The following is a 27,087-nucleotide window of genomic DNA, read 5'->3' as shown; positions in this document are numbered from 1 at the left end:
TGTGGGAAGTTTTGGATTGTCATTATTGGCTGTTGAGTCTCTAGCACTCAGCAGGGTTTGACATCTCTTTGGCATAACCTGTAAAAGGAAACTGTTAATGTGGAATAATTCATGCACATATCTAAATGAACCTGTATTAATCATTTAATCCTACTGGCTTTTGCCTAGTTATGGGCGATTCATTTTGAAAACTTGGAAGATACAGAATAATTTGAAGGAAATAAATGGATACAACCCTGAAATGGTGAAGTTCTGGTCTGTTTCTTTCTAGAAATGTGTTCATTATCTCCATGTGTTTACACACACAGACACACACACAAGAATACACATGCACATATACAATATAATGATAAAGTATACAATGTAGCTTGTGTGCCCTGTGCTTATGAAAACATGATTTTTTGTGACTACAAAATATTTTATATTGTGGACTAACGTGTAGATTGGTAGGAGAGCACTTGTCTAACTTGAAGCATGTATTATAATTTTGCTGACTGTAATGGACGTCTAGGTATACAAATTTGTATTCTTGGCCCTTTTTCCCCCTACATTTCTTATTTGGAAGCAGAATTACTAGGACAGGGATAAAACTTCCCTTTAGGTCATTCTAAAGATTGCTAACTTATGTTTCATATAGCTCGTACAAGATTGCATGTTCTCTAATTAGTACCAAGTTCCTTATAACGTACTCAAAGGGTGCTGAAAGTTGTAAGTTAAAAGAAAAAATAATGTGTATTATTTTTCCTATGAAATTCTTTACGTGTAAAGTTGTATAATTTGTCATATTCATTGATCATCAAGTGTTAATTTCATTCTCTCTCTTCTTTTCTGTTGGAAGTTTTAAGAGATTTTTCTGAACTATCTTTGATAGTATTAAATATTTCATAGCTTGTATAGGTATCCTGAGGACCTAGAATATAAAGCCTTTAAAAGTTGCTAAAGTAAAAAAGGTTGTTAATATATACAATAATTTATATTTTTCCTCTGGCCTGCTATTTTCACTTGTTTCTTCTTCATGGCAGTCTTGAGTCTGAGATAAACAAATATGTCTGAAATTGACAATCGTCTGAAAAAGGTGATTCCTTTGATTAATTATTCAAGAGGACCTCCTTTAGTATAGGCATTCTGTAGTATAATATAGAACCACAATGTTGAAATTGAAAAAGTTTGTCAAAAGAATATAGTTCTTAACCACTGAATGGACCTTCTACAACCTCATTAGAAATTTTATTTTAGTAAAATACGCTATTCACATATGTAGTCTTTCCTGTTTCTTGCCCTCTTCCTTCCCTTTCTTCATAAAGGATTCAGGTAGTAAGATCAAGGGAGGAGTTGCATAAAACCAGGCAATAAAAATTTAGAGGAGTTTAAGGAAAAATAAATCAAAATGAGAACAATCCTTGTGCTGAGTTGTGAGATGTTTCTAGAAATATATGGCTGCTGGAAAAGGTGAGAGAAAAAGGAAAAAATGAAAGTGCAGAGGAAGACTGAGGGCATTTTGGGAAATGATATGAAACTGAGCTTGCCTTAACTGAATAATTGAACCTACTTTGTGTCACTAGTGTGAAAATAAATGAATACAGTTTAAGAGCTCCATTTGGCCCTCTCATGGAAGGATCTCAGATCTGCAGCTGAAGTTGATTCTCTTGATTTTGATATTGCGTATCACATTATAGTTATAACACGTGGAAAGCTATCTAAGAACTTTAAACTTTCCAAATGCAAAATGTCTTTTCTACAAGCCGGGAGATGCCCAATTTACCCCGCCAAATTAACTATTTTCAGAGTGGTTCCTGCTTCCACTCATTACCAATGCCGCCTATCACAGATACTGAGTGCTGCTACATTCAGAGAAGTTCAGAAAAGTCCCAAATATTCCACCTGGCTAAGTCAATTTGAGAAGAAAATCTGCCATCAGCATTGCTGTCCTCCACCTGTTTTATCCTGTTTTTGTTTTGTTTTTTTAATGTGTCTCTAGTCTCATAGATTCCACAATATGCCAGGATATTTTTGGATTCAGTACTCCATGGAAATCTCTAGATGCCTAGACTGTTTCCTGCCTTTCTGTCTGACTTAACTCTTATTCTTCAGTCGCCAAAATTAAGAAGCTCTTTATAGGAAGCCTTTGGATCCCCATTTGAGTATCTCCTGTGAAGGCACATTTCAGATTTCCTTCCATTGAACAAATATATTGATTGATTTGTTGATTTTGTCTCTAATATCTACTTCTGTGGCCTGGCTGGCAGTCATATAAATAGGAAGCATTCCTAGTCCTAAATTTAGAGAACAGCTTTTCTTTAAATATTTGATCAAATTTTATTTTTATTTTTAAGCAAGAGCAAGAGGATTGTATAGTGGATAATGATAGAAATTTTCATTGATGTTTTGAAATAGGTGATTGTTTTGACTTATTTTCTTTGCTCATGTTTCAATTGATTTTTGTAGAAGTACTCAGTTCAGTAGGTATCTGTTAGCGCTCATAGGTTCCAAGTACCGTTCAGTCCTTGGGACACAATGGTGAACAGTCACCATGATGACCCTCACCTCGACATCTCTGACCCTCACAGGGAGCTCATGTTTAAGTGGGAGATGTGGAAATAAATACATATTTTATGGCTTGGGTCATGATAAATATTAATTGAAAGAAAAATAAAGCCAGGCAGAGGAGTCGATGGATATAGGTACTATTGATTCCGGAGGAGGCATTCTTGTTATTTTTATTCATTCTTGTATTATTTATTTTCTTTTAGAAATGAAGAGAAAGACATTTTAATACAGTTTATAGAAAAATACTGATTTCTGAGATGTGTATGTGAATGTCTCTTTTGGATCATAATTTGAATATATGTGAATATGATGTTTTTGTTTTTCAACATCAAAATTGAGAAATAAATGTAATACTGGTTTAGCATTTTGAATGGATTAAATTGCACTGTTTTTATTTACTGAATTATTATGAAGAGTGGATGTCAGTAATAAAATTTCAGGATAAAGTTGAGTATTTTTGTACTTTCAGTATAGTGTTATGTCCCTCTGGGTTATTCTTGATGAATAAGAATGAAGAAATATTTTCATTCCACTGAGAATATCAACTAAACAGAAAAGTCAAATTTGGAGGAAAAATGCTCTCCCCTGAGCTGATATAAGCCAGTTCATTTTTAATAGTAAAACAGCTCATTTATAGCTAAGTGGATGCACTTTGAGGCCATGCTCTTAAGTGAAATTAATAGGACACGTATGTAAATACCGAATAGTTTCTCTGGTGTGAAAAACTAAAAGCGTAAATAAAGATCTGAATGTATAATTGAAATTGCATAATAGGAAGAAAAGTTCTAAAGGAGTAGGGGAAGTGGGAAGGGTAGGGGAAAGCTAAGAAGAGAAAAGAAAAAATATGAGAAAAGGGGGAAAATGGAAACAAAGTCTTTTTAAATAGGGAAGGGTAGCGGGGTGAAGGGAGGTCAGGGGATTGGGACAAAAATAAGAACTAAGATACATCATCTAAAGGTACAAGTTCCCATTGATGATGGTAACTGTATTGTTTACCTAAAATGTACCAATAAACTTGGGGGAAAAACTCACAGTTTCTAAGCTTAAAGACCTGGAGAGTACCACAAACGAATTATTTGTTCCTACTCAATTTGTTTCTTTATTTCACTTTGATACTTATTGTTGAAGTTTGCAAGACTTTTTGTAGACACAGATTCAATTTTAAAATAGTATGACTTGAGTTCTTCCATTAGTGTCAGCTGGATGGTGGCATTGAGGGAGGAAAGCTCTACTAAGTGCAGAAGAAAGCAAGAGGTATCTGCATTTATCAAAACAACAACAACAGTAAACATTAACCAGTGCCTTAATGTGAGCAGTACCTTTCCAGGGCAAATCAAGATACCCTTCACCAAAAGTGTGCATAGAAAATCCAAACATAAACTACCAACATATTAACAGGTCTCAGCTTTACACAGCTTCCTTCAATCTATTATTACACTTCCCTCCGTCTGTGCCCCTTTTGCCACTCCCGATATATCCTCATCCCCTTCAACATTAGCCTTTACCCCAGCTATGAAAATAATTCCAGCAGAGTCTGATATCTTGTATGTGTTTCACCCACTGATATTTCTCTTTTCTGTTTCTCTTTTGACTGACTAACCCCTTCCTTTTTCCTTGAACCCTCCCTCCATGACCCAGTCTACCTCTAAGTAGCAGTATAGTAAGAAGGATGCTTATGGGGCCTTGATATAAAAGTGGAATTGTTAAAATAAGTTTCAATGTTTATAATTTATGAAGGGTTGGATCTGTTGGGCATGACATAAATTTTAGGGATTTTTTTCTGCTTGCAACATAGTTACTGGTCTGATCCTATTAAATTTAGTAGATTAGATAGATATACTGCAAAGAGCAAAAAAGCAAATATAACAGTACTATAAAACAAATACTAACTAAAAACACCTCCATACTAGCATTAAAGTCATTCCACTATAATTGATCCTGAACCCTCATGGGGAAAATGGGGCAACAAAAGGAAAAACCCCCAAGTCTCCCAAAGCTGATCCAAGGGGCACTGATGGAAATGAAATAAAAAAAAACTTGATTATATGAAATGAGAAAAGAGAAAAAGAACATATTGGTATGGTGCTTGGTGAGTACGAAGATGATATATCTAAACAGATAATTGACATAATAAGCAAAATGGTCTGTGAACTAAAAGAAGATACAAATAGAGCTAGATAAAATAACTAAAATGACTGATTACATAAGAATTCATGAAAATGTACCAAACACAAGTTTAAGAGCGGAAAAAATATATTGAAAGTTTGGGCAGCAGACGTGACCATTGTGAGGAGTGTGAGAATTAGAAAATAGGAGTCATTCAGGGGACCAATCTTTAGAGAGACCTTAAAAATAAGAAGACAGCAAGGAACATGGATCCAAAAGTTGCTACTTGGAGTTAGAGAAAAAACAGAAAAAACCATGTGTGGCATAAAAAAATATATGCTTGTGGAAATCCTAGCAGAAAATTTCCCAAGTAAGAGAAAATAATTCACTCTGCAGGTGAGTGAGGTACATAGAATTGTAAATAGCTAAAACCAGAAAAGAACTTCTCCACATTATAGTCAAAATGCCAGAAGCCTAATGCAAGGAGAGAATCTTAAAAACTGTTTGAGAATAACAGACAAACTTTCTGAAAACAAACCTTAAAGCCCAGAAGGGCTTAGAGTGGAACGTTTGAACTGTGAAAGAGAACAACTGTCAACCCAGAGTAATATATTTTTTATAATTTTTTCTAAAACTTTCCCTGAGACATATGCCATTAACACAAAATAGTTTAGTGGAATGAATACATCAAGATAGTTGAGTAGTTAAGCAAAAGAGGAAACACTATAATAATCAACAGAAAAATAATACCATGACAAGAATAAATCAGTACCTTTCAGTATAATTCTTGATGTGAATAGTGTCAAGTTATAATCAAAAGACACAGATTAGTTTATTGGATCAAAAATAAAAAATAAAAAAATGATGTTTTCCATACATGAAACACATTGACTCCAAAAAGAAATTCACGGACTACAAATCAAAGAGTGGGAAACAATGTTGCATGAAACAGGAGCTTGCAAACAAGAAAGGGTAGCTATTCTATTTCCAGACAAAATAAACTTTAGGCTAAACTGTTGAAAGGAGACAAGAAAGTCAACATCAGAATACATGTTATTTTCAGCAGCACATGGAATTTTCTCCAAAATGTACCAAATACTACATCATAAGGCAAATATGGCAAATATTTAGGCAAATAAAGACAAATGAATTGAACTTATTTCGTGCATATTAGTGGATCATGGTGCAATGAAACTAGAAATCAATGAGAAATGAAAACACAGAAATTATACAGACATGGAGATAAAGAATATATTTTTGAAAAAACAATGGATCACAGAAAATGAACAAATTAAACTTTAGGATGAAAGAGTAGCACCAGTCCAACATAGTAGATGAGACAAAATGGAAGCAGTACTTAGAAGGAAATTTATATCTGCTAATGCCCATGTTAGAAAAACAGAACAAGCCTAACCTAATGATGCAGCTCCAGGTCCTAGTAAAACAATAACAATCTCAATCCAAAGCTATTACAAGAAAGGAAATTATAAAGATAGCACCGTTCACTGCTGAAATACCAACAATTATTAGCAATTACTTTGGAAAACTATACCCCAATAAATTTGAGCATCCAGAAGAAATGGGCAGATTCCTAAACATATACGAATTAACAGATCTAAAGCAAAGAGGTATGAAAACCCTGACCATTCCAATAACAAGCAATGAATTTGAGGCAGAAAAAAAAAATCTACCAACTAAAAAAAGATTGGAAAGTATTTTTGCAAACTACTCCTCAAAAGAAGACTGATATGTAGAATATATAAAGTACCCCAAAAATTAGACCTTCCCAAACTTCAAGACCCAATTTTTTTAAAAAAGGAATCTGACATGCATGGGTACTTTTCATCACGAAATAGTCATTAAATACTTGAAAAATTGTTCAACATTGCTGGACATTCAAGAAATGCCAATTAGAACAACTGAGATTCCATCCTGCTCTAGAAACAATGCCCGCCAACCAGTAACAAGTGCTGGGGTGGCTCCCAGGAAAAAGGAACACTTCTTTATTGTTGGTGAGAATATAAACTAGTATAACTGCTATGAAAATCAATATGGAGATTCCTCAAAAACTAAAAGTAGAAATTTCATTTGACCCAGCAACTCCCTTTGTAGTTATCTTCCCAAAAGTATAGAAGTCATGAAATCATAGTGATACATGGATTCCCATGTTCATACCAACGCAATTCATAATAGTGAAAGCTTGGAAGCAGCCTGAATATCCATTAAGAGATAGATAAAGAAAAGGTGGTGTTTATAGTCAATGCAATGCTATGTCATAAAAAGGATAAACGTGTCATTTGTAGGAAAATGGATGCACCTTCAGAATGTATTGTTAAGTGAAGAAAATAATACATTCAGGCTTAAACATTGTATGTTTTCTCTTACACAAGAAGCCCAATAGATAAATAAATGGCAAAATGAATGTCAGACAATAGAAAAAGAGAGAAAAATATTACTGCAGTTCATCATGGACAATGCATGTAAAGGTGTACCTTTATTTAGTATAGTTTTCCTACATATTTTATATATTTTGACCTGTCAGTCTGGATGTCATTCTGTATTTATAATAAATAAATTGATAAGGACTTATAAAATAAAACAATGAATCTGATGCTGGCAATAAATTAGAAAAAGGGGTGTAGGCAGGGGGGGGAAACTAAAATTGAGATGTGTTATGTATGTACGCCAATTCCCACACTTAATGTAATCATTATGTACTGCAAATGTGTACTGATAAAAATTTAAAATTTAAAAAATTCTCAAAGAAAGGAAAACCTCAGAATCTAATCGATTCACCACTGAATTCTACAAGAACTTCAGAGAAGATCTAATCCCAATACTCCTCAAACTCTTTAATGTAATTGAAAGGAAAGGAGTACTGCCAAACTCATTCCTGGAAGCTAGCATTATCTTCATTCTAAAACCAGACACGGATGTAACAAAGAAAAACTACAAGAAAGTATCTTTAGTGAACCTATATGGAGAAACCTTCAACGAGATATTGGCAAACAGAATGCAATACATCATCAAAAAGGTCATACTTAATAACCACTTAGGCTTTATACCAAGAATAGTTCAACATACAAAAATCAATAAATGCAATACGTCATACAAACGGGAGCTAGGACAAAAGTCACACAATCTTATCAATAGACCAAAAAAGTGCTTTGACAAAATCTAACATCCGTTTCTGATAATAACTCTAAAAAAAATAGGTATAGAAGGACCTCATCCCCATCTGGTAGAAGTTATTTGTGACACCACTACTGCTAACATCATGTTAAATGGATAAAAACTAAAAGTGTTTCCTCCAAAATCAGGAAAAAGGTACGGTACGTGTTTACTATCACCACTCCTGTTCAATGTTGCTTGAAATTTCAGCCATAGCAATTATACCAAAAGAGTAATAAAAGGGGTAAGTGTGGGAAACAAGACAAACTCTCTTTATTTTCAGATGACACAATCATGTTGAAGACCCAAAAAATTCTGTCAAAGTACTTCAAGAATTAGTATACAAATTCAGCAGTATAGCAAGTTACACATCAATATATAAAAATCAATAGCATTCCTGTACTTAATGATAAACTCACTGAGAAAGAAGTTTGGAAAACAATATCATTCCCAATATCTTTGAAAAAAATTAAATACTTAGGAATTAAGCTAACTCAGTAACCGCAAGACTTATGTAATTAAAATACTCTGAAAAAGGAGATTGAACAAGACCTCAGAAAATTCAAAGATATACCCCGTTTCTAGATAGGCAGAACCAGTGGTGTTAAAAAAAAATCCTAAAATCGACAGGGAACCAGAAGAGACCCAGATTAGCAAAAACAATATTGGGTAACAATGTCAAAGCAGGAGGAATCTCAGATTTCAAGTCACCTTACAAAGCTACAGTGAAAAAAACAATGTGGTGCTGACACACACAAAAAAACAGAACAGTGGAACAGAATAGAGGATGCAGAAATAACCTTAGGATACAGAAATAACTTTAGGCATAATCAGTCATCTAATCTTTGAGAAAGGAACAAAAAGCATATGGTGGAGGAAAAACAATCTGTTAAACAAATAGTGGTGGGAAAACTGGTTATACACACGCTGAAGATTGAATCTATATAAGTATTAAACTAAAACCAAAGTTGGAGCATGGGCCAGGGATTTAGCTAAGTGGTTCTGCCGCCTGCCTCATAAGCATAAGGTCCCAAGTTTGATCCCAAGGACCCCCCCCAAAAAAGCCATCAAGTAGTATATCATATTCAGATTCATTTGCACATTAAAGGCAACAAACAATAGATTGAACAGAAAACTACACAGAGGGAAAAATCTTGCTATTTACTCCTTGGACAGAGGGTTAATATCTAAAATATACAAAAAAACTAAAAGAAAAAGACCCTCATCTGAAATAAAAATCCCAGTGAAGTAATGGGCAATTGAAATGAATAGACATTTTTCAGAAGAAAAAGTACACATGGCCAATAAATACAGGGAAGAATATAATTAACACTGTGTTTTCATCTTACTCCAGAAAGAATAGGAGTCATCAATAAATCAATTAACAAATCCTGTAAAGGATATAGGGACAACAAACACTTCAACATTTGTAGTGAGATTGTAAACTACTTCAACCATTATGGAAATCAATATGGAGATTCTTCAAAAATTTTAAACTAGAAATTCCATTTGACCCAACTGTATACCTTGTTTAGTATCTTCCATAAAGAGTTGAAGACTTCACATTCTATCGATACATGCATACCCATGTTTTTAGCAGCACATTCATAATAACTAAATCTTAGAAGCTGCTTATATGCCCATTCCAGAAGAATGGGTAAGGAAAATATGGTGTATATACACAGTGAAGCTATGAAGGTCAATAGTTTTGAGTCATTTGTAGGAAAATAGATGCATTTTCAGACCATAATGTTAAGTGAAATGTTAGACACAGAAGCATAAATAAACAAACTATAAATAATTTAACGATCATAATAAAAGATAAGAAAGGAAAGACCTTTTGCAAATGGAAAGGGAATCTAGAGATGGAGGGAAAGGGAGACACATAAGAGAAATTGTATGTAAAAGAATTAAGATTTGCGATACATAACAGCTCACCACAATGGATGTATTCATTATGTAGGGCAAATGTAAAAATAAACATAAAAATAAATATAGTGTAGCTTAGTGGTATTATATATATATGTAATATATTATATATTATATTATATATATATATGTCGTATTGCAAAAAAGAATAAGTCAAATCTGGATTTGTGCAAGGTTCACATAAATTAAAAAAAAATAAGGAATGATTCAAAACAGGATCCAAATAAGGAAAAAAAAAACGAATTATTCCCTCTGGATAGTTTTAAGTGAAATTTTATATTTAGCTCCATTAAACTCATAATCTCTATTTGGGGAGAGGTGTTAGAGATTTGATGAGTTTTGAAATTAATATGCAAGCATAAATTTCCATAAAAGGTTAAATATTTTGAGAAAAAAATCTGGATAAGTTGTCAACACTAAAAGGTTATGTGAAATGAGTCTAATTAGAATAGTCTGGTTCTGGTGAAAGAAATTGAAAATAAATGTAGGGAGAAAAGAGGTCCAGAAATGGATGTACCTACAGATGGAATTTAGTAGCTGATAAACACGCAGGGAGTAGAGGCAAGAAGAATAAATACATGGGCAGTCTCGGTCCAGCTGTATTCTACTTGGTCATTACCTCAGGTTCAATTCTGCAAAGTCTTGCTTGCTCTAAGGGAAATGATTGTCCACGAGCCTGGCTGTTTCTGGGACTTGAGATAAGTTTGGGAGGAGAAATGACTCACAGAGCTGTTTAGAGGGACAAACGCAGATTGTTGAGACAGTGGGTAGGCTTCATTTAGATGTGTGGCAGTGATATGATGAGACTTCTAGGTGCTGCTCAGGTGTATGGGAAGAGGACATGACATTGTAAAAGCTGACAGTGGACAATCTGTTGATTATAGTTTCCCTTCACATTATGAATATATTTAGTTATTCTTATTTTGGTGCCTTCAGCCTTGAACAAGAAGGAAAGATATTAGGTCAATAAATGTAAGACTTATCAGCCTTGCTGGGGGTTAGCTCAGTGGTGCCACCGTCTGCCTTGTAAGCACAATGTCCTAAATTTGATCCCCAATACCAATACTTATCAACCCTATATTACCAGCTTTTAAACAAACACTCCTTAATTATTTAACATGTCTGCATGCAGAGTTGGGAAAGAAAACTCCCCAAAGTTCAAAGGAGGGAAAGGAGACAGAGGCAATGTGAAGGCAGAGATACCAAGCTTTTATTCTGTTCTAAGAGAAGAGTCAGTGATTTTAGCAGAGGCAGCTCTAAGTCTCTGCTAGACCAGGACATAGTAAAAAGGACAGTGTGTGTAGGTACTGTATGTATTTTCACTTAAATTTATTTATATAGGATGCCCTTTACAGAGTACCCTGTACATTTATGTCTTCTGTGTTACAGTATGGGACTTAGAATCTAAAGGATCTTTACTATAATCTTTAATCATCATTACGGTAATCAGCTGGAATAAATCTACCAGCTGAATATAACTTTGTTTTACTTCCTTGAATAATTAATCCAATATCCTTCTTGAAAGATAGTCTAAAATAAACCCTGTTTACATGATAACATTTCCCTAACGTGTTCTACTTGATGTTGCATAAGAAAAAAAAATATATATATATATACCATCCCATTGCTATTTCCCCCTGTGAGCTGAATCTCCCGGTGCTAAACTCTCCATGTTTTTATGTTGAAGTTATTGTCTCCATTTTTGGTAAACTGTGCTCTTCAAAACAACAGTGTTCATAAAAAAAAAGTACAGCTGTCCCTATATTCAAGTCAATTAACACTTCACCTTCATTTTCCAATAGGCAGTCCTGCTGCCTTTATCACAATGTCTTCCTCTTTGCCAGAACCATTTACATTCTGGCCTGAAACAAACTTTCCCACTTAATTTCTCATTATTCTTCATCACACCGTCTAAGTGCTTGTCAAACGGCACTAATTGTTTGACTTTTTTTACCTAAGACCTTTCCATGATATTTCGATCTAACCCTTGAGTCTCTTTTCCTCAAATTTCCTAAATTTCAGATCTGGCCTCCTTCAAGAGATAATCTCAATTTTACCTTTTAAAAGTGAAATGTTTCTCCACACTTTGACTAGAAATAATCTCTTCTGCTTTTTAATATACATGGCCTTTTATGCGACTTATTTCCCCTTTATGTTTTCAACTTCTTATAAACTGGATTACTGCCTAATTTATCTTTGTTTTTTATTTTTTTTTTGCAAACAGCATGATGGCTCACACATAGTAGGTCTTTAATATGATCCTTTAAGTAATGATTTATTTGGGCTCCCATGGCTTATTTTGTAAGCAGCACACCCTCTTCGTGCTTTTTAAAAATAACACACTTTGAAATACATCAGCTGAAAATTTAATTTCACTAGAATTACCCCTCTATTTAGTTTTTATATGTACATACATAGCTCTTGATTCCTAGTAACAGTTCTCTAAAAACTCTCTAGCCTTGCATTCATATGCATACATGTACAGGAATGTGATTTTTCAGAGTATTATGGACAGCATCAAGAAAGCGAAATGCAGATTTAAAAACTCAGGCTGTTAGCAAGGTCCCCAAAGGCAACACCTGCCACAGGATCTAGTGTTCTGAAGGCTTGGAGTGGCAGTTTTGCTGAATAACTATATATCCTGCGGCCAGAGTCCATGACCTTGGGAATAGCAGATCTTTTCTATTGAATGTGATCTTACTCCACGACAAGTGAAATTATTCTTCTCAGTCGCCAAGTAAACCTCAGCGGTTTCAAACCACTTTGCTTTAAGACATGGCTCAAATCTGCTAAGGCAACTCAGGGGATGGAGACGCCACAGAATGAGCCCAAATGCTTGGAAGCATAAAACTTTCCATTTTGTTCAGAATTCTGATGTTTCTAGGTTGCATGCCAAGTATAAAAAGGACTTTGACCTGAAGTAAGAAAGGCTGCAGGGCTTCTTCTGTGCCTTCCTTGAATCTGAGTTAGATGAAGAATAAAGGATTTGCTTCTTTGATGAGAATTGTAAGGCCTGCCAGATCTAGGGATGTTCAATCTTGACCCATCTGCCCCCTCTTCCACTTTCTTTCCTTCCAGCCTCCACTGAGCCTGCTTTTTAATTAGCTAAACCAGCAACAGCAAATGAGGGAAACAGGAAGAAACTGTTTGTCTTCAAAATGAAATACATGTGAAGAAAACACAAGTCAAAATTCATTAAAAGCTTTTGTGAGTCAGCTTTTCGTTAACATTTGTCTTGGTTATAATCTTGAGCCAATTGTTTAGTAAGGTGTAGCAGCAAGGGAAGCAAAAATCATTCCTCTGTGCATTTTTCTATTAGAAGAAGGAAGGGTCCCTTTGGAGACTTAAATTTGAAGCCAGGAGTACATGGATGTGTCGAAACGTAAAAGAAAAATGGGCCTGCCGGGGAGAAGTCCCTGATGAATGGAGTGTCAGCTCTTCTTATAAACTATTTCGGGACTGGCTCTTGTTATGTGTCTCTTTCTTTTGTTATCTATTTATTTTATCCTAGGACTTCCTTTCATGACCTTCTCCTTAGAATATAATATCCTAGTTTTTAATGCTTATATTTAGCTTCCACATTCTATTTTGTGTCAACTTCAGTTTTTGTTCTCATCAGTATCTAAAGAGCACTGACCTTTACAACACCTTAAGCATCTTACGGATTTAGCACACTTGCATTCTTTAAATGTTTGCATGTTATTTTTGCCACAAATACTTCAACCTTATATATTTTTGTAATGAATTTTAGGGGCTGGCTGCACTTTTTGAAATTAAAAAAAAATAAAAGTCAGCTGACTGGGGTTTTCCTTTGCATGAGGAAGATTGGGTCAATAGCAATATATAATCCTATTTTATTACTCAGGTGGTGTTTTCTTTGGGAAAGAGATGTGTGATGTCAGCATAGGTTTTAGCCTTTCATGCATTCATAAGGAGTTGAGCATTCATGTTGTTTTACATCATGATTGACCTTTAAAAAGAAAACTGATTTAAAATCAGATTATTTGAAAGGTTAATATACCACATAAGCATTGAGAAAGAGGATGGAACTGTACTTAAGTGTTCCCTCTTATGAAAGAAAATACACCACACTGCTTACTAGTCGGTCAAGTAGTACACAATATAAGACAACTTTATGTACAGGTATTCCTCATATAAAATATAATCACAGCTTAATGTACCACACAATTTTGTGACATTATCATAATTAAATAGCCATCGAATGAAAGTATTACACATTAAATGCCTGGGTCATGTGTCTCTGAACTCTTAGTTCTGTACCATTTCTGCACTTTGGAATCCCCTGCCAAGCTTCTGAAATCCCCATATTCAGACCCCATGTGGCCAATTAAATGAGAATATACAAGATTAAAGGTGAGATTCAGACATCACTGTGCGTAAGCCTCTTTAGATTACTTTCTTTGGTGCCAAATTGATAACCATTATGAATATGAGACATTTTATCGGTTTCTCTCAGCTTAATATACGTAGTTGTTGTTAGTATCTGCCAATAATTAGCTCTGTTTCAGGACCATGGTATGTATTTAAGTTCAATTTATTTCAAAGTAATACAGATATTACACATTTTTGGCTATTCTGTCAGCTTATAATGTGTCATATTTTGGAGTAGAACTATTTGCACATTGAAATCAAATACTATTAAATAAAATGGATGATCAAAAATATGGTTAATACCTAAATTTTTAAATTTTTAAAATTTTTCAATTGTTACATTAAAGACACATAGCCATTAATCCCCCTAAAAGTACTTGCTCTCATTTTGAGCACATCCTATCATCTTGCCACTCCATTCTGAAAGTCCTGTTTCGTGAGTGTCTTTACAAGGTGCAGTAAAACAAAAGGGGTGAGGTGGATGCTGCTGGCCCCCTGCCCTCTAACAGAAAGGCTTGTAACAATATCAGTGTCCTCATCCACCTTATTCACTGGATCCGTTGTCATGCAACTTCTGACTTTTCCCCACAGTCAACATGAACATGAATGGTAAATGTTTTGTTTTGGTTCAGACACTGAGTCAACCATGACAATGCCTTTAGTAAGACACTTAAGACAGAGATTTTCCAGAACTGCTTCAGAAAGTGGCAAGAATGCTAGAATAAGTGTGTTCAAAGTGGAGGACAATTTTGAGGTTGATTAATGACCATGTGTCTTTTACTGTAATTTTTGTTTGTTTAAATACACTGTATTTTTCAGCCAGACCTCCTATAATTGTTATAAAATTAGATTTTGAGATTGAGAAGCTTAGCATAATGTAAATATAGTGAAGGGATGACTTCACTTTGAGACTGTAGCTAAAAATGATATTTGGAGATAGGAAAATTATAAAGCTACCATGTAGTATATATTCATTAAGACTTATGCAAATAAGGTGCCTGAGAAACATATTCAGAAGAAATGTCATGATGTGAAAATAGACTTCCTATATTTTTCAAAAGGAATATTTCTCCATCTGAAACTGAATATATCCATTCAGATCTGTTAAATGTAATACTAAAAATATATAGCAAACTGTAGAAGAAAAACCATAGGATTTGAACTCAGAGATTCAGATTCTTGTTGAAGATATCCTCAAGATGAATGATCTTTGCCGTTTATTAATTTCTGTGAAATGGGATTTTCTTATTTGTGAAATGAAAAAGTTGAACTAAATTAGTGTTTTTTTTTTAATGTTTGGGTAGTGAACCCTTATTTCAAATAATTTCTTCTTTTTTGGGGGGGGGTACTGGGGATTGAATTTGGGACTTTTCACTTGTGAGGCAGGCAGTGGAACCACTGAGCTAAATCACTAGCCCAAATAATTTCTATTTCTATTAAAAATACATTACATTGTAAATAGTTTATGTATCATATGAGTCCTCAGTAACTCAGAAGAAACTTTTGAAAGCTCTTAAATCACATTTTCTTTAAGTTACATAGTTTACAAATTATTGGTATGGAAGTCATGTGTTTTAGAAAATGGAGGTGATAACAATTTATTTTAAGAATGAGATATAAACCCAACTATTTGTTATATATTGACTTTATGTTCATATATCTTATTGAGTGCTATTATTACTTATTAATTCTCTCATTTTTTTTACACCATCATTCCTGTAAACTAATATCAATTTTTCTTTTTCCTCTTTTTAGTGTTTTAACCTATTGTTTCCTTTTTTGTTTTGCTGACCATAAAAATGTTCAATAGTACTTACAGTAGTATATGTCTCTGTTTTATTTCTGGATTTTTAATGTTACACCTTTCGATATCTTTCTGAAAATTTTGTTAAAAGTAATATCTGTTCGTAGCTTGCAAAATTCTGTATTTAAAAAATTTCCAATAAGTGTCGAATTTAAGTAAAAAGAACAGGCTAAAAATATATGCAATATTGCCATCATAATGTAAAGGCAAATGATTTTTGTTTTTGTTTATTTATTTATTTTTTTTTGGTTCTGGGGATTGAACTTGGGTCCTTGCACTTGAGAGGCTGGAGGTAGAACCACTGAGCTAAAACCCCAGCCTCTAAGGCAAAAGATTTTTAAAAGGAAAAACTTGCTTTGATGTGGTGTTTTATGTACTCATTAGTAGAAAATGAAAAAGTAGTTACAATAGGAAATGCGCCCTGTGTCCTCTCCTTGAAATCAGGAGGAAGAGAGACTGAGAAGTGAATGCATGTATTGTTCATGGTGACTCTTCATTCAAGAGGTGGTATGTTCAGTCTGTCAGAATATCTTGGTTGTCACATTGCTTCCAAACTAAAAGGTAGAAATGTGATCTGCTTTTTGGGTGCTTTTTTAAAAAATATATGCCTTCTGTTTTATTTTATATTCTGTGCCCAATGTTTGTTGAAAAATGAATTCTTCCCAGAGAATCTAAGGAGAGGGAAGCCCAGTCTTTTACCAAAAACAGAACAACTGCCCCCGCCGCAAACATAAAAGACAAAATCACATCAAGTTTCAAGTTAAACTAGTCATTGAAATTAACTGTGAATAAAAAATAACTATAAACTATCAGAAGATCACCTCAATATTATCAAATTATGGCACGTGGGTAGGGATGCTGGAAATGTATTCTGGGAACTTATCCAGGTTGTTCCGATGGTGATCCTTGCTTGGGATCAACTGATCCCAAGCTTCCTACCCAGATTATCCCTATTTGTGGCAATAAACACCTGAGGAAAAAAATTCTCTGGAACCAATGGATTTCCCTCTTCAAACTATGAAGCTTCCAATAATATAAATATTATATCCTAGTAACAAGTTATTGAAAATGTCAGATGCTAAACAATCATCAGGCTGCCCTCTCACCAGGACTCCCCCACTTGCCTATGATTTATAAACTTTCCCCTTTCCTCTGTTCCTACCATAAATGGCTGATCCAGGAATAGATTTCTTACACAAAGTGAGACAGTCAAATCTGTCTCTTTGGGAAAATGGAAATTTGAAAGGAATTACTTCATAACTGGGGCTCAGGGGGACTGAATCGTGTGGGTTCACAACTCCAAGAGGGGACCAGGGATTCTGCAAGAGGATCTTGAGATAACTTAAGAGTTTATTCCTCCCCAAGATTTAGAATTTATTCCTTCCTAAGATCTTGAGATGTCTTAACAGTTCCTTCTGTTCTGTAAGATGGCTCAGAAATCCTGAAGCAGGCTGTGTTTGCACAGGAGCTGGAGCTCTTCTGGAGTTTAAGGGAATAAAATGCTAAGGAATCTATCATATGCATGCACAATGATGCTAGATTTGTACCAGCCTTGAGACAGTTGAGAAACAGTACCCAAAACAGATGGAAAAGGGGGCAGGAGAAATACTGGGCTAGAGAATATGCATTTTTGTTTTTAGTATAGCTCCGAAAGATGGATTGAAGGTAGGTTATGGAAGGCTTGGTGCATAAGTTATATAGTGTTTATAATATAATTATTATATTTTCAATCCTCACTTTTCAAAATCCTGAAAATGCGGCACATCAGAGTGATTATATCCATTGTATTGAAGGCAATTCAGACTCTGTGACATTTACTTTTTTGTGGTCATGTTACCCTAAACCTACTTGGAGAACTGAACTCAAGAATTCTGGTTCCAGATTAGGAGATTGATCCACAGGAAAATACTGGAACTTGTTGATTGTTACTTCTGTACTTTTATTAAAGAAATAAGCATCACAAATTAATTCATATAAATTTATAGTAATATTAGTTTTCTTTAAAGATATTTTATTATTCTAGAAATTGCATTTATATGGGGAAAGATCTTAAAGATGGGGGCGGAAATAAACATACAATACTTTTGCTGATGCCTCAGAGTTCTTTGAAAGTGCTTTCTGGACTGAGGAAGATAAGAAATTAAAACAGAAAGCCTGTACTTGAATAGAACATATTTCCACATTTCTTTGTTTTTTTCTGACTTTTTACATCCTCACAGAATAGGAGGAGAATTAGGTCCAGAAGCCCTAGGTCGTCAAGGTTGCTAAGGGATGTTCAGTGTAAAAGCAGCATTGATCAGAAATCTTTAAAGATATTTCAACTCTAGCATGTTGCCTGTTTTTGTCAGCCGGAAATCAATATTTGGCACATGCTTCGGCTTAGTAAATGCTTATTGAATGAATTGATGAAACAGTGGATCGATAAATCAAGATTGTTATGGAGGTATCGAATTTTACAATGGAAAGAAATCCTGGAGGTCACTCAGTCCTGCTATGTCTCTTTGCCAGGAAAGAACATGTGGCCCAGGGAAGCTGAGGGGTGGCCAGTGCAGGGAGCTGACAAGTGGCAGTGCTCCTTTCTCATGATGCTTAGGCCAGTTCTTTTCCATGAAAGAAATGAAACAACTAAAAGCAAAATTGTCAAATTGTTTTGCAGATCGTCTAGGTTTCACCCTGTTGAAAAGGATACCCCATTAATCGAGATATATATTTTTCTTCCTTTGTTCCATTGTCAATATTTTTATCTCTTGTACTCATTGCTCATTGCTTTTCCTCATTGCCTGGCATTAATAACTTTAAAATGCTCCAAGTTTACTTAATCTTAATATATGGATGTGTGACAGCCCAGACCCTTACTTTTCATTGTCTGCTCACATCTAGGATCTAGCATGGTAGTTTTCAGTTATGACAGTGCATGGATGAATATGTTATTAGAAAGAATCATAAATGCAGTTGCATGAATCTCATTAAGTTGACTCACAAATAATAACAACTTGTTAGACTACACCAGGAGATATATACCCTTTAGGTGCATCTGGAAGAGTAATACTAAGTCTCCAGTTCTACAGAAAATTCTAGTGTGATAGTGCTGAAAGGTGAAACACACCAAGAATAAGAAATCAGAGATTATTTTTAATAATTTAAAAACTAGACTCAACTGGGCTGCATATTAAATAATATATTTGACAAACTAATCAGAACTCTCCACTCCCCTACTCCACAACCCACACCCCACAGAGAATTTTTCCAATCAAAAGATGCAAAATGATGGAGCTGGATATTTTTCTCTTAAAAGTGTGAGTATATCAATATATGTTCTCTTCAGCACTTAATGTGTCAGATGTAGTAGACACAAAAAATCCTTACAACTTTTAAGAGGCAGTCTAAATTTTAGCAATGCAGGAATCTTCTTAACAATAGTCCTCTTATACTTTGCACTAAATCACTGGAAGATCTCATTACGTTACCAGTTCTGCATCAGTAGGCTTGGTAAGGGCCCTGAATATCTTAATTTCTCAAAAGCCCCAAGTGTACCCTAGACCATAGTTTGAGCATCAGGTGACAAAGATCATGTTTTTAAAGCAGTGTCACTTTAACCAATGTTTTCCAAATCCCTACTAAGTTCTCCTCTTCTGTGCTTTTATCTTCAAAGACATAATTATTTATACCTATTTTAAAAATAAAATTCTTTAATTTAAAGCAGTTTACCAAATATCCAAAATATTTGAATAGAGTAAATGAACTCAGCTCCTTGCTCTTGCGAGGCAGGAGTGGAACCACTAAGCTAAATCCCCGACACTTGAATAGAGTAAATTATACATTTTTAAAAATGAAGGCAGTAACACTCTAATGCTGGGGAGAAAGACCTGCATTATAAATTGGCTGTTCTTCAGAATTTGATGAAATAGATAAATTGTCAGGGTATAATATCCTGCCCAAGTTGGTGAAAAGTTAATTTTCTACTTGAAGTTGTAATTCATATCATATTACATGAGTATTGTCTGTAAATATAGAATTCTATAAATCTGTTGTGGATAGAATTATATTCCCATAATTTGCTTCCTTATTAAGTAATTATTAACTGGCACCTCCAAAAATTCATAGGTTCCTAAGAGAATCGTTGTAAAACCCACCTTCACTAAGCTTTGTTTTCTCTCTGATTGAGTTAATGATCTCCAAGATGAAAGATGCTCTCTTCTGGTTTTCATAGATTCAATTGTTGAGACGTGAGCACTAGGAAGGCTCAAACACTGTCAAATTGTCCACCTGGTACATGCCAAAGTACTTGTCCATCACTTTCCTTTGTATCACATGATCTGCATAGAACTGTCCACAGCTCCACATAGGCATAGATTGGCTCTTTGGTTGTGAGCACCTCTGGTTATGTAAACAAACATAAATCAGTGTTGGCAAAATAGGTTTGGAAAATTATTGTAAATAGCTAGAGTTTTGGACTGTATCTTATTTTTTGGAAAAATACACTCAAGTTTAAGTTGCATTTAGCTTTTGGTCATGAATTAGAGGCTCAAATTATTGCAGTATCTGGGGATTAAGTAAGCCTAAATCTGGAGTCAAGAGGACAAATATTATATTTTGTTTTTCTCTCAGTTATGTGGCCATCATTTTGAATGTTGGATGATCACTCTGCTAAATAAGTGAAAACATTGGACTAAATAACATCTTAATAAATATTCCTTAACTTTCATATTTAATGATCTCAAGTATCAATCAAGAGTTTTCCTCTTCATTCAGTTGATTACGTGTAAGTTTGGCAGTTCTTTCTGGGTTGCCTCTCCCTCCCCACAAGTTTTTCCTACTTTGAAATAAATCTTTGAATGAATTTTATTTTTATAAAGAATGATTTCTAGATTTGAAACAATAGAAGTTAACATTTGAATTTACATAGGTTGAGTCATATTAAAAATCTAACAAAAAGCTTAAGTAGTTTCCATTAAAATAATATTTTTCTTACCATTGGTAGTACATTATTTTAATTCCTAAACAGAGTAATGACAAATAAAATGATACTATATTCTATTCACTTTTTTAGTGGCTGAGAATTTAACCTGGTATGAATTTAAATAAGCAAACATTTTTGTTTATCTAATTTTTTTTCTCTTATGTAGTCCGAGACTGCCAAGTTTATTATTTAATTTAATAATGTAAATATAAAGTGTGTACCTTTGTTTTGTCAAGAATACTGTAGGTGCAATATTCTTACTCATTTCACTTCTAAAATAGAACAGCAATTGAAACAGGTCTTTCACTCAAATGTTCTTCTTTTATGCATTTATGTTTTCATTTATTGATTTTAGAATCTAGTTTGTGTTGAACATAATCTTATACTCACATATTTATAGTGAAGCCTTAGAAACCTTTGTGATTTGGGTTAATATATGAAAGGCAGTGCAAGCAAGAGTCACAATGCAGGTCAGTTTTTTGGCACTGAAAAACAGCATGACATTCTCCATGCATGTGAGAACAGTGAGAGTTCTCCCTGTTCAAAGGCATCATTGTCTTTACAATACAAGGCAATTTATTTACATCTTGTTTTTGTGCTGAACTTCAGTGTATTTGGAAACTTTGGAACTGTACTGGCAAATTGAGATTATACACGATGTTAGGAAATAGGAGGGAGTCTTGTCCTGAGAAGCAATCGCTATATGAATCTGGGAAGTCATTCTGCCTCTCTATCTATAATTATTTCTTCTAACATAGAAATATGTAATTCTTGCTGTTGAAAGTAATCCATTTATTCAGTCTGTCAACCAGGGATTGAATACTTGCTACAGCACCCAATTAAATGGATCATTTATCTTCAGTCCTTTGTGGGATGAGAGATGTGTTTTTATAAGAAATGGAATGTTTGCTCTACGGATGACTCTCTAAGAAAATGTTCATTCTTTTAGGTTACATTTTCCCATACTTTACTTTGTACTCTCTATGTAACCCTGATGTGATGCAAAATAAAATTACTTGTCTAAGAAACATGATTTCTGATATTTGGAGATGCTGACATATATCTCCTAAATCTTTCTTTGGAAAAATGTTAAAATAGTATCTAATTTAGAAGTCTTTTATCATTTCACTTAGTATGCTAACAGAAGCGAGCTGACAAACACTAAAATACGAACAATGCTATCCCTCTTATAAGTACTTTCATAAGGCCACCCATGCTTGAATGGCTTTTTAGAGTGTCTCTGTCAGAATGGGGATTTATGTTCTCAGTCTTCTGAAGAGTTTGGTGTGCTTCTTGTCCTACTGTGGCTGGGAATTCATGTTTCATACATATTGCAATTGGTTCATGTGGGGGATATGGAGGCTATAAGAACTCAGATTTATTCCCATCAAATATAACTTTGATAGTCACATCATCTAATCAGTATATAAAAAATTTAGAGAATTTGGATTTTTCCACTGAACTTTCCACAGAAAATTAAATAGCCAAGAACTGTGTATTTTCATTTAGATTAAGAAGGGATAAAATTTGAATAGAACTCAAAGCCAAAGACATACTATATATTTCTTCTTTCGTCTCTAGGACAACATAAAACACCTCAATATACAATATTAGATAAATGCTCCAACTTTATAAACAACTTATTTTACATTTTTCTCTAATTCTGAATACAATTTGAGTGATTAGTGGAAAGTATATGCACACTGAGTCTATAATGCTACCTGAAAGAAGACACAGAATGGTAAATATCTCATGATTTATTTTATATGAGAAAGTATAATTTAAAGAGCAAAATAAAACAAATATGATAGAAAAAAGGATATCAGTTTTGTGGAGATGGTAAGGGGATCTAAAAATACAGAAAGACAAAAGGTAGGGAAAGTAAAAAAGATCAAGATAAAATATGCATATGCAGTCTATGGCCATACCACCCTGAACACATCTGATCTTGGAAGCTAAGCAGGGTCAGGCCTGGTTAGTACTTGGCTGGGAGATGATATGCATATGTACCAATATCTCATGATAAATGTATTCATTATGTATCACAGGCATATACATTTTTTGGTTTTTTGAGACAAGGACTCACTATTTGGTTCAGCCTGGCCTCGAATTCAGTATGTAGTCCAGGTTGGCATTGAACTCACAGAGATCTTCCTGCCTCAGCCTCCTGAGTTCTAGGATTATAGGCAGGCGCCACCACATGTGGCTATATTAAAACATTACAAGTTTCTTGAGTTCTTCTCACTAGACCTCCCTCACTGTCTCTACTAAGGGTCACCTTTATTTTGATTTACAACAGGAAAGATTAGTTTTGATTATTTTTAAAATTTTTATATAAATAAAATATGAGTTATGTCATTGTGTCTTGCATTTTGGACTCACCATTAATACTGTTCTGTTTATCCATATTTCTGCATGTGTTTAGATCATATATTCTCATTATTGTTTAATATTTTTGTATGACTCTACACCAATGTATTAATGTATCCTACCATTAATTAACATTTCAGCAATGGTCAGTTTGAAGTTTTAATGAAGATGGCATTATAAACATTCTGGTGTGTTATCCTGATGACCTTTATGTGCGCTTTTTGGTTATAAGTATACTTTGAATGGGACTGCCAAGTCATAGGGTAAGGGTATGGTTGTGCTTTAAAAGACTGCCAAACAACTTCCTAAAATATTTCCTACTAACATTGTGTGAGTTCCAGTTGTTCCCAGTCCTTGTCTTTTTTTTTAAATCTCTTTCATTTCCTTCAGTAGTTGTAGTTTGAATTTCTCTGTGGAATAATGAAGTCAAATATTGTTTCACATGAGCATTCTTTTATGGTGGAACGTCTGTTCAAGTAATTTGTCTAATTTTCTTACTAGATTTTTATTATGAATTTGTGTAGCTAATTTGGGTATTGTTAATAAAGTTATTGGTTGATATATGTGCTTCTGTGGCTCTAATTTGTTTTTCAGCTTTGTTTTAGAGCATGTTAAAAGTGTACTGTGGCATTTCATTTTAAAATTGACATAGATGTATGTGTTAAGTGTTCAGCAGGAAAGCGTTGACTACTTGACTGTGCTCCTTGATATTTTCATGTAACATGACACCAACCTTAAGGATGTGGACCACAAAGTGGCAAAGACTGAGAAGCAATATGCTATTCTTATCTCGTAGAAAACAGAGTGAATTTTATTTTATTTATTTATTTTTTTGGTACCAGGAATTGAAGTGAATTTTATATTTTTATTTAGTATGTATATTCTTTTCTGGAAGATTATATAGGAAACATTTTTCTTACTTAGATTCATATGTAGTCCACAATGGGAATTTTTCCAGAATTGTGAGATTACATTTAATGCAAATGTGAATTGCATAAATTAGGAATTAAGCAATATTAGAGGAGTGGCATTTTCACTTGAAAGTAATAAAATATTTTATTAAAAGACTCCGCACTCATAAATTTCAGAGCTTGTGATCTAATGAACCACAAACTCTGCTGTTACTTAGGTAGCTCTTTCACATTATCTGGCAAAGCAATAGTTTTTTGAAATTCTTTCTGGGTATATGTATTTGTGATGGCAGAATCTCAGAGATAAAATACTACCCCCACTTAACAATACGAGACCACTTCAAATCTCAAAACTTTGTGATTTAATTTTTTTAAGCACAATCTTTCTGAATATAGTACATGTTTCACTGCCTTCCTAAACTGAGTAGACTACACATAATTGTTCTATTCTTACTGAGACACATATTCACAATTTTTTGTCCACTTTTCTTACTTTCTGAACACCATATACACTTCTTCCTGGCCTACAGGTGTCATATCATATTAGAATCTGGATTAATAGGAGGCTGAATTCTAGTCCTGCTTTTGTCACAGGCATATTTTACAAACTTGATGATCATAAATTTCAGGGACTTCACTTTCTAGTGAAAACTGAAGGGTTGGGCTAGAGGAAGGACTCTATAGCTCTGTCTAATTCAGACACCTCTTCCAAGTATTGGACAAGCCTGCTGAATGTCACAAATGTCATGCTTAGAACAGTGGACCTCACCATAGATCCTGTGCGGGTACCAGAATACGCTTCATCACCTATCCTCAAAACATCAATCAGAACAATGAGCATTCAGAAATGAGTGAAAAATTGGAGATTATTATTTTTATTAATTACTGTATTTTCAAAGTACTGAGACCCCAAGTTCTTTATACTAGATGAAATTTCCATGAGGTTGCATGCTGCCAAAGGGAGCTGATGGCTGTTGGTCAGGTTTTGTCTCAGCATTCTCATCAGTAGTGCATTACAGTGCTAGCAACAGCTTTACTAAAATTTTCATGTATCCATCTTTTTTTTTTTTATTTTCTTGAGTTTGCATGCAAGATCCTGAGTTGTCTTCCTCCGTTGATCAATGTGAAATGAAAATATTTTATCCAAATATTTAATTTGACTTCTGTCTTTATGGTATCATTGTTAAACAGGTTTTCCTCATTTTAATGTAGATAAATTTACCAATTTTAGTGATATTTTTATTCTGGTTATATAAAGTTTTCCATACTTTGTATTATAATTTCTTGTCTTGAAAAACTTCGACAGACTTACTTTTCTAAATTTTATTCATAGTCCAGGTAGAATATTTTTGTCAATAAAATTATGTAAAAGTCCTGTTTCACATTGTTCATACAGATGAGAAGTTGTCCCAGCATTTATCTGTACTTCCTGTATACATTGCTTCAATATATATTTAGGAATATTTTAGGTTAACTGAATTATCTTATCTGTCTTAATTCACTTTCTTAATTACCAAGATTTCCTATTAAATGTTCATCTATGTATTCTAGTTGCTTCATCTTCTTTCTCTGGCACATCTTTGTTATTTGAAGCTCTTTATCCCTCAGAAATTGTAAAATCAGTATTTCACATTTATTTGAAAATTCATAGAGTTTTTTAAAAAAATGTTTTAAATCTATGCATCTATGTAAGAAACGTTGATTATATCCCATACATAAAACTCTACAGTCTTTCTTAACTATCTTATTATGCTGAATAAATTTTTTAGGTAATTTTATTTTTTTAAACTTATATAACCATACGTGTTAGTAAGCCATTATTTTCTTCATTTATAACCATTATATCATTCATAGATTTTCTTGTCTTTCTGTATTAGCTGCAATTTCAAATATAGTATTAAATAGAAATGTTGATAATGAGAAACCTTTCCTGTTTCTGGTTTTAAAGGTAATTTTCTAGATTTCACAATTAAGTATTGCCTCACAATTAAGTATGTTCTTCATGTTAAATCATTTATGACATTTGCCACATTGAGAAGTGAAAGACACCTCCCTTTCACCGACTTTACTATATACCTGCTGTGACAGTGCCTCATTTTATGCTCACACCAAACTTAAAACATTGGAGTCATTAACCATTTTCAGAAACTGATATTTTAAAAGATGTATAATTGCCCCTGGTGACAGCAGGTAGCCAAGTTGCAAACCTAAACTCAAATTCTGGCCCTCATTTCCCCCTTGTAAAACAGTAACATTTAAACATGTTGGCCTGCTGTACTGCATGCACTCTTTGCCCATCTGAACTGAACAAGGAAACAGACACCTGTACAGTGAACATTCTGACACAGAAAGTAGCTGAGATATTTCTTCTCTGTTTCCCTAAAAACCAGTATGGTAATTAACATATGGAAGGTACTCATCCAATATTCAGCATGTATGCATGGCAGAGACTGGGTTTTGAATACTGTGACTTTTTCTCAGAATGTGGTTGATTTGGCCTGAGTGCTTTCCTGGTCTTTGCTAATTATCTCCATACTCAGTCACTGTTCTAAAGGGGCTAATCCCTCTTGAATGTCCACAGGTGCACACTGTCTTAGTGCCGTGGCTTGTCTATCTCTTACATCAGTTTCCACCCCCAGAAAGTCAGATCATCTGGCATTGAGGAGGTGAAATCTTGATTTGAGCTTTGATTCCAGGTCATGAGTTAAATTATTAAATGATGATAATTCCAAAATTAAAACCTATTGCCTTGGAAAGGATAACATGCCTGCTTGTATAGGAAACCCCCAGCAGTCATAATGGTGATGTTGTATTACTAGTGGAACCATTTACGTTTCTCCAGGGCCAGTTACAATTCTATGCTTATTCTACAGCTTATCACATTCCAATTCCCACTC

General features: G+C 34.1%; 1 protein-coding gene and 1 long non-coding RNA gene across 14 annotated transcripts in view; one reads left to right on the top strand and one right to left on the bottom strand.

Moving 5' to 3' along the window:
* Nrxn1 (neurexin 1) overlaps window positions 1–27,087 on the top strand; it is a 986,324-nt gene that overhangs the window by 270,906 nt on the left and 688,331 nt on the right. The gene's annotated exons all lie outside the window — the stretch shown is intronic.
* The window catches only part of LOC104856423, a 17,680-nt gene continuing 10,805 nt past the window's right edge, over window positions 20,213–27,087 (bottom strand). Inside the window, exon 3 of the long non-coding RNA XR_778633.3 lies at window positions 20,213–20,326. This is a non-coding gene — a long non-coding RNA (uncharacterized LOC104856423). The remainder of the gene's footprint in view (window positions 20,327–27,087) is intronic.

This window comes from Fukomys damarensis, unplaced genomic scaffold, assembly GCF_012274545.1.
Source record: "Fukomys damarensis isolate Sample0158 unplaced genomic scaffold, DMR_v1.0_HiC HiC_scaffold_2, whole genome shotgun sequence".
Classification (NCBI taxonomy): domain Eukaryota; kingdom Metazoa; phylum Chordata; class Mammalia; order Rodentia; family Bathyergidae; genus Fukomys; species Fukomys damarensis.
The sequence above is the reverse complement of the archived record's forward strand: the minus strand, read 5'-3'. Positions and strand labels throughout refer to the sequence as shown.